General features: G+C 47.5%; 1 protein-coding gene across 2 annotated transcripts in view; it reads right to left on the bottom strand.

The window, feature by feature from the left end:
- The window catches only part of KLF7 (KLF transcription factor 7), a 284,623-nt gene that overhangs the window by 242,986 nt on the left and 23,921 nt on the right, over positions 1-17,716 (bottom strand). The window lies entirely within an intron of this gene.

Raw genomic sequence — 17,716 nt, 5'->3', positions numbered from 1 at the left:
GGATTTTCAACCTCATCTGTAGGAGGTATTTTTACATGGTAATGAAGATATCTGACTATATGAATGTTGTACATACGGTACATACCGTATGTCTCATAATAATAATAATAAAAATAATAACAACAACATTTGTATTGAACTTTTCTCCTGAGTGCTTGAGAGCTGTAGCTCAGTAGGCCACCTTAGATCTTAAAGCCCCGTTTTCACTTAAAGGGGCACTATGGCTAAATTATGCTTATATTATCATTTAATATAAAATAGGTGCAATTGTAGCAATGTGTAAGACTTGTATTGGGGCTGAATAAAACTCTGTTTCAATATTGCTTTACTCTAAATCAATGCTGGAATCCCGTAGCCAGAGAAAGATAAGCAACGCACGAACCAGCACATTCCATTCTGCAGGAGGAGGCTGCCTTATCAGACGTTTCATCTGTAGTTGTAATCTCCCCCTTTAATGTATCTGGAGAGGTTGCACCCAGCGTCTAACTGCACATTAGTGCTGTTACAGCTCCTCTGATCTGCCGTACGCTCAGGACAATGACGTATGGCTCTGATAAAAAAAAATTCTCCCCGCTGAGGCCCCCACTTAAGTGAAGCTGGCACAGGCAATGCCACCTCTTGTTGTCAGCTGCCATGGAGACCAGCTTCTCTTCTTATGCACAGGATTCCAGCGTCTTGACTCAGCACACGCAAGTGCTGTGTAGCCTGTGTCCTGTGTGTGTCTCTGAAGGGAGGACCTCAGCGGGGAGCATTTTTTTTCATCAGAGCCGTACGTCATTGTCCTGAGACGTACAGCAGAACAGAGAAGCTGTAACTGCACTAATGTGCAATTAGACGTTGGGTGAAACCTCTCCCGATACATCAAAGGGGGAGATTACAACTTCAGATGAAACGACTGATAAGGCAGCCTACTCCTGCAGAATGGAAGTGCTGGTTCAGCGTCGCTTAGCTTTCTCTGGCGATGGGACTCCTGCACTGATTTAGGGTAAAGTATTATTGAAACAGAGTTTTATTTAGCCATAATAGGTCTTACACATTGCTACAACTGCACATATTTATATTAAATAATAATATAAGCATAATTTAGCCATAGTGCCCCTTTAATCAGTTGGTACGCATTTTTTTCTTCTTCTCCATAGCAGTGCATTGTGAAAAAGGTTTAAGTTAAAACATGTTAAGTTTGAACTGTGCCATAGGAAAACATGGGTATTGCTTTGAAAATCAGTTGTCCTTTCATTTGTAACTGAGAGCAACTGATTAAGTGTAAACGCCCCGTTGGGGAGTCTTGACCAAAAACTGCATACTGAGCAGGTGACTGCAGCCAGGATTCAAACCCTGCTTTCATGTGTCAAAGGTGGTGTCTATAATCAGTACACAATTCAGTCACCCACTTAAAGGAACAGTTACTAACGTATGACCTAACACATGACTTTGGCTTCAATTTACTACCCTCAATAAGGAAAGATACAATTAAATTGCTACACAGATTTCCAGCAGATGACTACAAGTTGTGGGTATTATTTATTCTCTTTGACTGTAAACAATATTTATTTCTTATAAATATTGTTTCTTATTTAAAAACAACATAGGTTCTACAACAGAGAACAATAAACAATAGAGAAGTAAACTTAAAGTGGATCCGAGGTGAACTTTTACTCATTGCATAATTGTGTTCCTTTCCTATTGTTTATAGGGCATTCTTTAAGCCAAATACTTTTTTGTTTTTGTTTTAATACTCTAATTCCCTATAAACTAAATAAACCATCCCCACATGTTTTCAGAGAGCCTTGGCATTAGCAAGGGCTCATGGGAGCTCAGTCTGGGCAGGAGGAGGAGGAGGTGTTACTAGCCATTGATTTCAGAGGCAGATGGGAGGAGGGGGGATTAGGTTTTTTTCACAGGCGGAGTGCTCAAGATACAGATAAGCCTGCCTCTGTGTAATGTTTACAAACCACATGGCTGATGTCGTATCACAGGAAGAAATAATCATTTTCTATTAAAGCTGTTTGCAGCTAGATTTGCTGTGTAAACTATCTTAGATAAGATATATAGACAAGTTACTTGTTATAGTTAGTTTTTCATCTAAGATCCGCTTTAAGTACCACACTACAATAACATGGTTGGCATAATTAGCTAAAGTAGTTTCTGCTTTCTGTTTCTTAGTTCTTCTAAATCCAGCGAAACCGAGGGCAAATCAGAAATGTTGCTGAGATTAGATTCCTATGTTACATTCAGCTAAAGCTCTCAAACTGACAAAAAAAAAAAAAAAAAAACACAAGCCTTTCCTCCAGAATGCTGGTAAGGTGCTCAGTGATGCGTATGTAATTATTTTTCTCAATCTTTGGCTGCAGCATACTCTGTCGCTGTGTGAAGAATCAGGAAGTAGTTTCCTAACTAACTGATTCTTCTTGCTGATGTTAATATTTACAATATATCTCTTAATAGTGGCATTTACACAGTTTGGAATGACACAAATGTTAACCCTTTCCTTTCCTGACTGTAGGTACACTGGCTCCGTCTGACAAGCCCCGGCTGACAGAAATATACCGACGGCTATAACTGGAGAATGGAGTGGTCGGGGAGGATGGTGATGGAGCCAACCGACCACATGGGGCTGGAGGAAGCCCCATGTAAATATAAATAATGCAGTATGAACCGTCTCACGCTCACTTTAAAGAAGATATTCTCTATAATGATAAATAGTTCCTAAGCCAATAACTTTTGATTACCTCATTTCAATTTCCTGGCTTCCCTGTAGATCCTGTGTCTCTCATACTTTAGGCCACTGACCTGAACCATGTTTGCAGTTCAGTTGCTTTGACTGAAGTCTGACTACACTATCCACATGCTTGTGTGGGTGCAATTCAGACAGTACTGAAGCCAAAAAGATCAGCAGGACAGCTAGAGCATTTGCATTGTTTAAAATGGAAAAAAAAAATTGGCAGCCACCATATCCCTCTTACTGTAGTTGATTGTTGGAAATGTGACAGTGCCTAATAACAAAGGAGTGCATTGTGGCTAGGAATAGGGGAAAAAACTGCAAGGATTGCTTTTGTGTTTTTTCTATAGTGCATTTGCTGTGTCACAAAAGTGTTATGACCCTCAAAAAATACACCTTGAAAACTGTACGTGTACGTGTGTGTTATTATTATTAAGAATTTATATAGCTCTGTGTAACAATCAGTGTAAGCAACAACCAGATCTCTGATTATGTGGCAATCTGCAGTATCACCAATAATACAGATGCTATACCTGATTATGTAGTGATCTGCAGAATCACTAATAATGCAAGTATAGTACACAGACAAGTGTGAAGCTTAAATGCACTGTGTGATTTGGTGCAACAGTAAGTACTGACAGATTTGGCAGGAGCTCACCAGAGGAGCTGGCAGGCACTGTCAGTACAGCGAACACCTCACCAGTGACGAGGGCTAACTGGTGAGTAGAGAGGTCAGACTAATCAAGTTCGGCAACAGACAGGCAGATACAGTACAGAATCAGAAGGCAGAGAGTAAACGGTAATCAGGCAGAGTCGGCAGTAAGATCAGATAGGCTAAAGTACAGAATCACTGAGCAGGAGGATAGTCAAACAGAGCCAGGAGTCATACACAGATAATCAAATACAATAAACTAACTATAGATAGATGTATATTGCAAACACTGCATATACATCTATCATGAGCCGGAACCTGACTAGGTCTGAGTGCTCACACGAAGTATTTGCAACAGCAGACAACTGAGGAGTGGATCCTCCGAGCTTAAGAGCCCGAGGAGAGCCTGAGGCATGCCCCCCCCTGCGCCTGGCCAATCAGGAGCGACAGGCGCATGGCGTGACGTCAGTCGATCATCCGGTCAGCTGAGCCGCCTCCTCCTAGCATAAAGGTCGTGACGGTGCGCCCGCACGCGTCAATGCAACCTTATGGGGGCCCGATATACCCGTCCTCGGCGTGCTAGACGCCCGAGGCACAGGTGGTGAGACGGACAGGGGCAGAGAGGCAGCTGTGGTGGCGGTGCTGTTTACGCAGCTGCCTCACCAATTGTTACAGTACCCCCCCTGAGGCGTGGACTCCGGACATGTCCTACATGGTTTCTCAGGATGTAGTCTATGGAATTCCTGTCTCAACTCCTCAGCATGCATTCGATGATACCCCTTCCAATGAACCAGATACTGAACTGAGTTGCTTACCCAACGTGAATCCAAGATCCGTTCAATCACATACTCTGGCTCTCCGTCAATCACCACAGGGGGGGGGGGGGGGGGAGAGGAATCCACATGTGCAGCCGGCTTCAATAAAGACACATGAAAAGATTTCACACCTCTCATACTAGATGGCAATGTCACTGCGTAAGTCACATCATTGATTTTTTGGGAAATGGGATATGGGCCGATAAATCTGGGACCCAACTTAGCCGAAGGCTGCTTAAGGGCCAGATGGCGGGTTGAAACCCATACCAAGTCCACTGGTACAAACTCCCATTCCGGTGACCGTTTTTTATCTGCTTCTGAGTTTGAAAAGCTTTTCCCAGATTACTTTTTACCATGGACCAAATTCCCTTCAAAGAACTCTGCCAATCCTCCAAAGCAGGAAAAGGAGAGGACACCACTGGTAACGGAGAGAACTTGGGAGATCTCCCAGAGACCACCTGGAAGGGCGAGAAGCCAGAAGAAGTGTTTCTTAGATTATTGTGCACAAACTCAGCGAATGGTAAAAACTTTGCCCATTCCTGCTGAGCATCGGCCACATAACACCTCAAGAATTGTTCTAATGATTGATTAATCCTTTCAGTCTGACCATTGGTCTGTGGGTGGTAGCCAGATGAAAATGACAGATTCATACCCAGGTGGTGACAAAAAGCTCGCCAGAACTTGGACACGAATTGGACCCCCCTATCTGACACTATATCTTCCGGGATGAGTTGAACAAAGAGTTCTGCCAATTCTTGTGCAGAAGGGAGTCCTACCAGGGGAATAAAGTGGGCCATCTTGCTGAACCTGTCAACTACCACCCAAATGACTGTTTTCCCTTCAGACCTAGGTAGTTCATCCACAAAGTCCATGGATAAATGAGTCCATGGCTCCTTAGGAATGGGCAAAGGTTGAAGGGTGCTTGCTGTAGCCTGTCTAGATGGTTTACTCCTAGCACAGACCGAGCAGTCTCTCACAAATTCCTTGCAGTCTAGGGATAAAGATGGCCACCATACACATCTAGACAGCAAATTCTGCATCCTGGCTACTCCTGGATGACCTGCAATCTCATGAGCATGAAATAACTGTAAGATCTGTAATCGTAATCGTAAGTGTAAAAGTACAAATAAAACCCCTTCAGGTTTCCACTCGGGAACCTCCATTTTATAAGTGAGTGCCCAGTCCTCCCATGCCTCAGAACAATTTTCTCGGGCAAAATATTTTCAGGAGTTGAGGGCAGAACTGACTCTGGCTCAAAACATCTGGATAAAGCATCTGCTTTGACGTTCTTACTTCCAGGTTTATAGGTAATTACAAATCTGAATCTCGTGAAAAATAGGGACCAGCGAACCTGTCGAGGACTGAGTCTCTTAGCCCCCTCAATGTATTCCAAATTTTTATGGTCGGTGTAGACCGTAATGACATGTTCTGCCTCCTCAAGCCAATGACGCCACTCCTCAAATGCAAGTTTAATGGCCAGCAATTCCCGATTTCCAATATCATAGTTTCTCTCAGCCGGAGAGAATTTCCGTGAGAAAAAAGCACATGGATGCAATCTACCTTGATACCCAGAGTGTTGTGACAGGACAGCTCCAACCCCAATCTCGGATGCATCCACCTCCACTATAAACGGACAGGTGACATCCACATGTCGTAGAATTGGAGCGTAGCAGAACATACTTTTCAAGGTAGAAAAGGCTGAATGTGCTTCCACTGACCAATTGTAGGTGTCTGCCCCCTTTTTGGTAAGATCAGTGAGGGGTGATACTACTGAGGAGAATCCCTTAATAAACCTCCTGTAGTAGTTGGCAAAACCTAAAAATCTCTGGAGTGCCTTCAGGCCTGCAGGCTGTGGCCACTCCAAGACGGCAGAAACCTTCTTGGGGTCCATGGAGAGACCAGAAGTGGAAATGACATAGCCGAGAAAGGGAACCTCTGACACCTCGAAAAGACATTTCTCGAGTTTAGCGTATAGATGGTTCTGTCTAAGTTTCCTCAATACAAATTTCACGTGCTTTCTGTGTTCAGACACATTTTGAGAATAAATTAAAATATCGTCAAGATAGACTAGAACGAAACGCCCCAACACCTCTCTAAAGATCTCATTAATAAATTCTTGAAAGACTGCAGGGGCATTGCACAGCCCGAAGGGCATAACTAAATACTCGTAATGCCCGTCGGGCGTGTTAAAGGCCGTCTTCCACTCGTCGCCCTCCCTGATGCGTACCAGGTTGTATGCCCCTCTCAGATCTAGCTTAGAGAAGATACCAGCATCAGTAATTTGAGAGAACAAATCGTCAATTAACGGGAGTGGATAACGATTCTTTATGGTTATCTTATTCAATCCCCGGTAGTCAATACACGGGCGAAGCCCACCATCCTTCTTCTGTACGAAAAAGAAACCTGCTCCGGCCGGAGACCTTGAAGGACGGATGAAGCCTTTAGCCAAATTTTCTTTAATGTAATCTTGCATGGCCAGTTTCTCAGGACCAGAAAGATTATAAAGAAGACCTCTAGGGAACATACAACCTGGTCGCAAATCAATGGGGCAGTCAAAACTCCTGTGAGGAGGGAGCTTGTCTGCTGACTTAGGACAGAACACATCCGTAAACTCAGCATACTGTGAAGGTACACCTTCTATCTGGACCTTGGTGGTACATACGGCCACTTTCTCTAAACAATGCTGGTGACAGAATGGAGACCAGCTTAACAATTGACCGGAGCTCCAATCAATGTGTGGAGAGTGTTTCCTCAACCACGGCATACCTAGGATAACAGTAGAGTTGGCCATCTTAAGGACAAAAAACTGTAAGCTTTCTTTGTGTAATACCCCCACATGACATAAAAGAACTGGCGTCTGTGAGAGGGCCTGCCTGCCATGCAAAGGAGAATCATCCACTGCTGTAACAAAAACTCGCCTGTCCAAAGGAACCAGCGGTATACCCCATTTCTTAACAAACTCTGCGTCAATAAAATTAGCCTCAGATCCCGATTCTATAAATGCCTGGGTAGACAAAACGCGGTCTTCCCAGGTAATAGAACAAGGGAGTAGTAACCATTTATCAGGTAGAGGAAAGAGTTGCTCGCCTAGGGTAGTACCTCTAGCTACACCTAGGTGGCAGAGTTTTCTGCCTTCTTTGGACAGTTCTGGGCTAAATGTCCCTTTTCCGCACAGTATAGGCAGAGGTCTTCTTTATGTCTCTGGGATTTCTCCACCTCAGATAATCTGGACTGACCGATCTGCATCGGTTCATCAGGAGGTGTAGGTGTAGGGGAAGAAAAGAAGAACGGAACCGCCTTAATAGCAATTTTACCCCGGGACTGTTTTTGGTACCAGACACGGCGGTCGATCTTAACTGCCAGTGCAATGGCCTCTGTGACGCCGGGCGACGCCCAGTCGTCCGAGGATTCGCGGCCGATTGTCCGATCGCAACCGTGATCGGAAAACTGACATTCTTTATTTTTAAAATAGAAGTTTTTCCTTCCTGCCTTCCCCCCCCTTTTGCCATGAGGGCTGAATGGGCCTGCGTTAGCATATGGCTAAAGCAACCTGGTTTAGCAAGAAATCCTGTTAAGGCTCCCGGAAAAGCTCTGGTGACACTAATGTGCTAATTGGGCAGAGCTGAAATACCAACAGAGTCTATTCAACAGGGGAAGCTAGCACAGCATGAGGTCTATTGACACCTACATTCCTCCCAGTCTTGACGGCACCGACTAAACTGAGTATGGAATGCATGGTGTTGATAACTTTGTCACATTTTGCAAATACCATCCATGGGAGGAATATGAAAATTACATAATTTTGTTTCCCTAATTCTGTAGAATATGGTGATACTAGACATAGCCAGGTAACCCGAGCAGGGGCTGAGATATGAATAATGGGGTCCCCGTGCGCCCCAAATATTGCAAGTTTGATGTCCTATGAACGTGTATTCTCAGCCCAATCTGAATATGAAATCGGTTTGCATGTGCGACAAAACCCCGGCGGGGTATGAAATTGGACATATTTTGTGGATGGCTGGAAGTTCCTCCCCTGAGAACTCACTGCCTGACACGCCCCTGGGCTGAGCTTGAGACTCCGCCCAGAAATGTCAGTGCTCAAAACTGATTGCATGAGGACCCCCAGCCAATTCCCCCACTTTCCATCATACCGAAAAGACTGCCACTGCTTGGGGAAATAGCAGTGGCCATCTTGCAGGCGGAGCAACGGCCATGTGGTTCGGCCATATTGCGAACTAACTGCAACAAAGGAACTTTGTCTTTTCCCGAACGGACTTTCCACAGAATCATAAGTATTCGTTCTTTTTATCCCTTTTTCTTTTATGTACTGTGTTATCACTGTCTCTCATCGTTTAATTGTTCACGATTGTCTGTATATATTAATTATTTATATTGTAACAAATAAAGGCTTTTTAAAAGGTCTTTACCTCTCAGTAAAACCTTCTATTCAGTATACACAGACGAGACCTAAACTTCCGAAGGGACGCTACTGTTTTGATAGATAGATAGGAATTGCACAGTTTTAACCGGTTGTTTGTTTCACAGGTCTATAGCCAGTTAGCAGTTTTCTCTGGGCTGATAGAAAACAGAGATGGTGGCAAATCTACCCCTGGGTTGGAGTAACAGTGTATTTTCGTAACCTCACAGGCTCCCTACTGCGTCGTGACGCTCAAACTCCGCCAATTCTACGCAGATTGCGTCCATAGCTCTCAATCTGTGTGCTAGAATCGGATCGGACGGTTTTGCGTGTTCACGGCCAGTGGGGCTCTTGTGACAGTGGTCGGCAGCGTTTGGGATCTGTGTGTGCTGATAGTATCTCAGGTAGGGCTATCGAATTAGCCCTATCGAGAAACGAACTAATTCGTTGGTAGTGACTGAGTGCAATATATTTTTCATATATACAGAGAGACTGTGTAACCAGTACCCCTCCCCTAAGTTTTCTTTTATTTGGCATGGAAATGTCCGGGAATTACAAGGTCATGGTCCTATCCGACCTGCAGAGTCTGTGCGAGGCGAGAGGCATGGACATCCGCGGCAAGAAACAGCAGGACCTGATAACGGACTTGTACCGATGGGATAGCCAGAATCTGCGGACGCTGGAGGTGTCCACTGTGGAGGACACCGGCTCATCTAACGCAAGTCGAGGGGAACCAGAGACTGAAGATCCTGTGCGTACCGAGGTTGAGCAACCCGCGGGCAATGCGGCAACAGATACGCAGGAGGCTGTCAGTGTGAACCCCGACCCCAGAACCCCTGAAAGTACTCGCCTGGAACCGGCCAGTACTGGACTGTCCAGTTATGTTGATCCAGTAATGCAGCAGGCATTGCAAAAGCTGATGGAAACTGATGTGGACAAGTACCTGCAGTACATGGCGGAGCAAAAGCGAGAGGAACGCCAATCTGCAGAGGCGCGGGAGAGACGACAGCATGAGCTGAACATGGCGAAAGTGCAGCAAGCCAGCCGGAGTTCAACGCCCAGCCTCCCTGCTGAAGGGACTGCCGCTCCAGTAAGTGCAAAATTTAAATTTGCTATTATCGAAAAAGACACTGACATTGACTTGTTTTTGAGGTCTTTCGAAAAGGCCTGCCGTCAGTATCGTCTGTCCCAAGACCAGTGGGCCAGACATCTGACACCCTTGCTGCGCTACAAAGCGCTTGATGCTTTCTCAGAGCTGCCTGTGGAAAAGGACAATGATTATACCGCTATAAAGGAGGCTATAATCACTAAGTACCAGCTGACGCCAGAAGCCTACCGGAAAAGGTTCAGGTCCTGGCAGAAAAAATCTACTGATTCTTATCAAGATGTGGTCAGCAGTCTGCTCACCACACTCCGCCAGTGGACGCTAGGCCTCACTAAAGGGTCTTACGGTGTCCTGGAGGACTTAATCGTCCTGGAGCAGTTTCTGAACATTTGCCCGGCTGATGTACGCCAGTTTGTGCTGGAGCGCCGACCGGCGTCAGCGACGGTCGCTGCAGACCTCGCTGAGACCTTTGCAACGACCAGGGTGCCGGAGACCCGCAGGACTGCCCCATCTAGCTGGAGAGGAGGTCAGTCCCACAATTTTGCAGACTCTCCTACCTCTGTGAGCCGTGCGCCCCAGAGGCCCTCCAGCGCAGCTGCTGCGTCCAGGCCTGCAGTAACAGAGGGCATCACCTGTCACTTTTGCCGCAAGCCCGGACACATGAAGTTTAACTGCCCGGAGCGGAGGCAGACCGCGCCAGCTCCTGCACCACCTACACCTCGCCCACGGCAACTGCCGCCAGCCAGCGCACCCCAGCCGGGAGCACCCAACAACGTCATGTTCGCAGGTGGGAGAGGGATCCACTCCGCTACGAGCAACCACCAGCTGGTTACAGTGAACGACCAGCTTGTTACCGGTTTCCGCGACACTGGAGCGGATGTCACCCTGGTGCGTGCGCACCTGGTCCCGACGGAAAATATCCTCCCTGACAAATACCTTACCCTCACTGGAGTGGGGGGCACTCTTTCTCGCATTCCCCAGGCTCGGGTGTCCATCGATTGGGGGGTGGGGGTTCAAGAGAAGGTTGTTGGGGTCCTGGACCAACTGCCGGTCCCAGTTTTGTTGGGGACCGACCTGGGCAAGCTTGTGTCCTATTATGAACCTGCCCCAAGCCCCTCAGACTGCCAGGAGGGAGACGGACTCTCCGCCCACACTAAGGTACTTTGCACCAAGGGGCAAGAACAGGAGGGAGGTGGGTTGAATGTGCCCAGTCCAGGGGTACCGAGTCCAATAGTACCTGTGTCACAGGTACCTGTGTTTGATATACCGATTGTTTGTGATGAAAATGTTGTTGTACCTGTCACTGTAATTCATGCATGCAGCCAGGATGTGAGTAATGCCAGTATGTGCCAGTCTGAAGGTGTACCTGTACTGGCAGTAACACGCAGCCGCGCTGCTCAGAACCTGGGCTCAGAGCAGGTGGAAGAGGTTCCGGCCTCCTCCCCCTCCTCTGACCACAGGGATGGTAGCCTTCAGCCACTAACTGCATATGCCACGGGCCAGCTGGCTGAGAGCAAGAGTGCTGCATTTGTGCAAGCACTCCAGACTGACCCTAGCCTCGAGGCACTCAGAAGACAGGCTTCTGAGCCCCTCACGAATGAAGGTACCTTCAAGGTATATTGGGAAGGTGGTAAGCTGTACAGCGAGCCTGTACAGCCCACCGAAGGTGAAACAAGTGTGGGTACCAAGTTGCTTGTGGTACCCAGTGCCTTCCGGGGGCATGTGCTGAAGTCCGCACATGACATTCCCCTGGCAGGGCACTTGGGAATCCACAAGACACTTGACCGTATCCAGGGTCATTTCTACTGGCCCAGGATGCGGATCGATGTGACCAACTATTGCCGCTCATGTACTGTTTGCCAAAAGGTAAAACGGGCTGGGAACCCCCGCAAGGCTCCCTTGTGTCCACTGCCAATCATAGGTGAGCCCTTTCACAGAGTGGCAGTCGACATAATTGGACCATTGCCCACTCCCAGCAGCAGTGGCAAAAGGTACATCCTGACGGTGGTGGATTACGCCACCCGCTATCCCGAGGTACAGGCGGACATGCAGAAGGAGGTGAGGGAGATGCTGGAGTTAGGGGTGGTTCAAAAGTCCAGTAGTGCCTGGGCAGCCCCTGTTGTCCTGGTCCCCAAGAAGGACCAGACAACTCGGTTCTGCGTAGACTACAGGAAACTGAACGCCATCACCACTACAGACGCCTACCCCATGCCTCGCATTGATGAGCTGCTAGATACACTGGCATCAGCCAGGTACCTATCAATCATGGATCTGAGCCGGGGGTATTGGCAGATACCACTTGCACCTGACGCGAGGCAAAAGTCGGCCTTCATCACCCCTTTCGGCCTCTTCGAGTTCACGATGATGCCCTTTGGGATGAAGAACGCCCCCGCCACGTTTCAGCGGGCCGTGAACGACCTGCTAGAGGGAATGCAAGGGTTCGCTGTAGCGTATCTGGATGACATTGCGGTGTTCAGCCCCACCTGGGAAGAACACCTCAAACACCTGTCCCAGGTACTAGAGAGGCTGGCCATGGCCAATCTGACGGTTAAACCGAGTAAGTGTCAGATTGGCATGACCGAGGTGCAGTACTTAGGTCACCGGGTGGGGGGTAACACCCTGAAACCTGACACGGGAAAGGTGGACGCCATCCTGGCCTGGCCTCGACCTATCACGAAAAAGCAGGTCCAGGCGTTCCTGGGGACCGCCGGCTACTATAGGAAATTTGTTCCCGCCTATAGTACACTGGCGAAGCCCCTGACCGATGCCACTAGCAAGAAGCACCCCAAGGTTGTTAGCTGGACCCCCGCTTGCGAGAATGCCTTCCAGGCCTTGAAGCAGGCCCTCGCAAGCGCCCCTGTGCTTCAGGCCCCAGACTTCAGTCGTCGGTTTGTGGTGCAAACCGATGCCTCTGACTACGGTCTCGGCGCAGTCCTCAGCCAGGTGGATGGAAAGGGGGATGAACACCCTATCCTCTACCTGAGCCGGAAGCTCCTGCCCCGAGAGGTAGCCTACTCCACAACTGAAAAGGAGTGCCTGGCGATCGTGTGGGCCCTACAGAAACTGCAGTCGTATCTGTACGGCCGCTCCTTCACGATCGTCACTGATCACAATCCCCTGAGTTGGCTAAACCGTACTGCTGGAACCAACGGCAAGCTCCTACGGTGGAGCCTGTCATTGCAGCAGTACGACTTTACGATCCAACACAAAGCAGGCAGCCGACACCAAAACGCTGATGGGCTGTCGCGGTGTCAGGGGGAACCCGACCCAACAGCGCCAATAGCTGCTACGGAAGGCGTCCTGTTGACACCTCCCTGAGCAGAGCTCGGGAAGGGGGAGGTGTGACGCCGGGCGACGCCCAGTCGTCCGAGGATTCGAGGCCGATTGTCCGATCGCAACCGTGATCGGAAAACTGACATTCTTTATTTTTAAAATAGAAGTTTTTCCTTCCTGCCTTCCCCCCCCTTTTGCCATGAGGGCTGAATGGGCCTGCGTTAGCATATGGCTAAAGCAACCTGGTTTAGCAAGAAATCCTGTTAAGGCTCCCGGAAAAGCTCTGGTGACACTAATGTGCTAATTGGGCAGAGCTGAAATACCAACAGAGTCTATTCAACAGGGGAAGCTAGCACAGCATGAGGTCTATTGACACCTACATTCCTCCCAGTCTTGACGGCACCGACTAAACTGAGTATGGAATGCATGGTGTTGATAACTTTGTCACATTTTGCAAATACCATCCATGGGAGGAATATGAAAATTACATAATTTTGTTTCCCTAATTCTGTAGAATATGGTGATACTAGACATAGCCAGGTAACCCGAGCAGGGGCTGAGATATGAATAATGGGGTCCCCGTGCGCCCCAAATATTGCAAGTTTGATGTCCTATGAACGTGTATTCTCAGCCCAATCTGAATATGAAATCGGTTTGCATGTGCGACAAAACCCCGGCGGGGTATGAAATTGGACATATTTTGTGGATGGCTGGAAGTTCCTCCCCTGAGAACTCACTGCCTGACACGCCCCTGGGCTGAGCTTGAGACTCCGCCCAGAAATGTCAGTGCTCAAAACTGATTGCATGAGGACCCCCAGCCAATTCCCCCACTTTCCATCATACCGAAAAGACTGCCACTGCTTGGGGAAATAGCAGTGGCCATCTTGCAGGCGGAGCAACGGCCATGTGGTTCGGCCATATTGCGAACTAACTGCAACAAAGGAACTTTGTCTTTTCCCGAACGGACTTTCCACAGAATCATAAGTATTCGTTCTTTTTATCCCTTTTTCTTTTATGTACTGTGTTATCACTGTCTCTCATCGTTTAATTGTTCACGATTGTCTGTATATATTAATTATTTATATTGTAACAAATAAAGGCTTTTTAAAAGGTCTTTACCTCTCAGTAAAACCTTCTATTCAGTATACACAGACGAGACCTAAACTTCCGAAGGGACGCTACTGTTTTGATAGATAGATAGGAATTGCACAGTTTTAACCGGTTGTTTGTTTCACAGGTCTATAGCCAGTTAGCAGTTTTCTCTGGGCTGATAGAAAACAGAGATGGTGGCAAATCTACCCCTGGGTTGGAGTAACAGTGTATTTTCGTAACCTCACAGGCTCCCTACTGCGTCCTGACGCTCAAACTCCGCCAATTCTACGCAGATTGCGTCCATAGCTCTCAATCTGTGTGCTAGAATCGGATCGGACGGTTTTGCGTGTTCACGGCCAGTGGGGCTCTTGTGACAGCCTCATCCACTGATTTGGTTCAGGATGGCCGAGCATTAAATCAGACACTGAGTCAGACAAGCCGATCAGAAAGCAATCTAACAAAGCGAACTGACCCCACCTAGCTGATACTGCCCACTTTCTGAAGTCAGCGGCGTAGGTTTCCACTGTGTTATGTCCCTGCCTGAGGATCTTAAGTTTCCTCTCAGGGGTCACGGCAATGTCCGGATCGCCGTAAATGAGTCGAAAAATTTCTGTACTGAGGTCAAAGCCTCATGACCATTAGGCAGACTGTAAGCCCAGGTCTGAGAGTCCCCAGTTAACAAAGTTTTAATGAAGGTTATCCTTTGACTCTCAGAACCTGAAGATACTGGTCTTATCTCAAAGTACGAGAGACATCGGTTTCTGAAGTTACGAAAATCCGATTTATGCCCTGAAAATTTCTCAGGCATGGACATTCTGGGCTCAGTAACTGGAGGGGACTGCACTGGTGCTGCTGCAGTCTGGAGGGTACGTACTGCCTCAGACAGCTGGGTGATCTGAGCCTGTTGAGCATTGACCGTCTCGGTTAAGGCGTTCACCGCAGTGGTCAATGCTGCGACTTGGCGGCACAGTGCGTCCATAGACGTCATGGTCTGCTGTTATGTAACAGTCAGTGTAAGCAACAACCAGATCTCTGATTATGTGGTGATCTGCAGTATCACTAATAATACAGATGCTACACCTGATTATGTAGTGATCTGCAGAATCACAAATAATGCAAGTATAGTACACAGACAAGTGTGAAGCTTAAATGCACTGTGTGATTTGCAGGCATGGTCGGAAGAGCCCATTTCCGTTTCCGGGACAATTCCGCATTCCGTCATACAGAAATTCCGTTACCGTTTCATTCCGACCGTATTCCGGGCTGTTCTCTCTCTCTCTGTCTCTCTCTCTCTCTCTCTCTCTCTCATACTATCATTATGATCAATTCGATAGAAAAAGTAGCATGATTAAGGATTTGTACTTTTTGAAAAGCATGCTTATATACCATAGCTGGGATTTGAACCCAGGACTCAGTGTGTAGTAGGTATCTGTCTTACCCTCTAGACCATGAACCACACTGCATGGTAGTAGGTATCTGTCTTACCCACTAGACCATCAACCACACTCAGGGCCAGGCTGAGGCAGAGGCTGGAGAGGCTGCAGCCTCAGGGCGCAGTGTAGGAGGGGGTGCACAATTCATTCAGCTGTCATTCCCAATTGTGTTTGAAGCAGAAAGAAATAAGAAAAGGTGATACATGGCAGCGACTGCAAGCCAGATAAGTAGAGATTTAGGTGTTGGGGGGGTTGGGGGCCCTGGGGCACCTCTTAGTGTAATAGCAATCAGTGTGTGACAGCTGGGGTGGGAGGGATGGGGGGGCGCACTTTGCTGTCTCAGCCTTGGGTGCTGAAGGACCTTGTCCCACCTCTGACCACACTACATGCTAAAGCCTGGCCCTGAGTGTGGTTGATGGTCTAGTGGGTAAGACAGATACCTACTACCATGCAGTGTGGGTCATGCTCTAGAGGTTAAGACAGATACCTACTACACACTGCGTCCTGGGTTCAAATCCCAGCTATGGTATATAAGCATGCTTTTCAAAAAGTACAAATCCTTAATCATGCTACTTTTTCTATCGAATTGATCATAATGGTAGTATGGTTTATGCTAGGCCAGCTTTAGCATGTAGTGTGGGTCATGGTCTAGAGGTTAAGACAGATACCTACTACACACTGAGTCCTGAGTTCAAATCCCAGCTATGGTATATAAGCTGTTTTGAAAATCTGCAATTCCCTACTGCATGATATAAGAGGATGGATGGATGGATGAGGAGGAGGAGGAGGAGGAGGAGGAGGAGGAGGAGGAGGAGGAGAAAGAGAGAGAGAGAGAATTCCGTCGGAATTATAAAATTTCCGCGGAATTCCGTTTGAGAGGTATATGAATTCCGTTTCGACTACCGGAATCGGAATTAACCTAATTACGGAATTTATAATTCCGCGGAATTTTCCGAGCATCCCTAGTGATTTGGTGCAACAGTAAGTACTGACAGATTTGGCAGGAGCTGGCAGGCACTGTCAGTACAGCGAACACCTCACCAGTGACGAGGGCGCACTGGTGAGTAGAGGGGTCAGACTAATCGAGTTCGGCAACAGACAGGCAGATACAGTACAGAATCAGAAGGCAGAGAGTAAACGGTAATCAGGCAGAGTCGGCAGTAAGATCAGATAGGCAAAGTACAGAATCACTGAGCAGGAGGATAGTCAAACAGAGCCAGGAGTAATACACAGATAATCAAATACAATAAACTAACTATAGATAGATGTATATTGCAAACACTGCATATACATCTATCATGAGCCGGAACCTGACTAGGTCTGAGTGCTCACATGAAGTATTCGCAACAGCAGACAACTGAGGAGTGGATCCTCCGGGCTTAAGAGCCGGAGGAGAGCCTGAGGCACGCCCCCCTGCACCTGGCCAATCAGGAGCAGCGAGCGCATGGCGTGACGTCAGCCGACCCTCCGGTCAGCTGAGCCGCCTCCTTCTAGCATAAAGGTCGTGACGGTGCGCACGCGCGTGTCAATGCGACCTTATGGGGGCCCGATATACCCGTCCTCGGCGCTAGACGCCCGAGGCACGGGTGGCGAGACGGACAGGGGCACAGAGGCAGCTGTGGTGGTGGTGCTGTTCGTCGCAGCTGCCTCACCAATTGTTACACTCTGGCATCTTCCGCAGCGCTTAACAACGTACATATATATGTCACTAGCTCACAACTTAATCCCTAACAGTCATATGTCCATTTTATGTGACCCATCCATTACATTTAACCCTACACATGTGTCCCCTTAACATATCCCTCCATAGGAGATGCTTCTATATAAAATACTTCTATGACATGAACCCAATTTCAGTTTTCCTGTGTTGTTATATGCATGGCATTTGTATGTTGATCCTGTGTTCGAATGTGTTTCCATAGAGCACTGTAGTTTCCTCACACATTTCTTAAAATATACTGATAAGTTAAATGATCACCCCTCCAAAAGACTATGGTTGCACCTTTAAATGACAATGAGGTACAGTAACAGAGGCGCTAAAATATGATAAAAATGTTTAAAATCAGTTTAAAAAGGAGGTAGTGATGGACTTACCGCCACAGTAATTAGACACAAGATCTGTTGATAGTGACTCAACAATAGAATTTATTTGAAAACTCCACCTCTTGTTCATCTCTCACTGATCCAAATGGAGTTTTCAAATAAATTCT

Source organism: Hyperolius riggenbachi, chromosome 7 (genome assembly GCF_040937935.1).
Source record: "Hyperolius riggenbachi isolate aHypRig1 chromosome 7, aHypRig1.pri, whole genome shotgun sequence".
In the NCBI taxonomy this organism is placed as follows: Eukaryota; Metazoa; Chordata; class Amphibia; order Anura; family Hyperoliidae; genus Hyperolius; species Hyperolius riggenbachi.
Note: the sequence above shows the minus strand (reverse complement) of the source record. Positions and strands in the feature narration are given on the sequence as shown.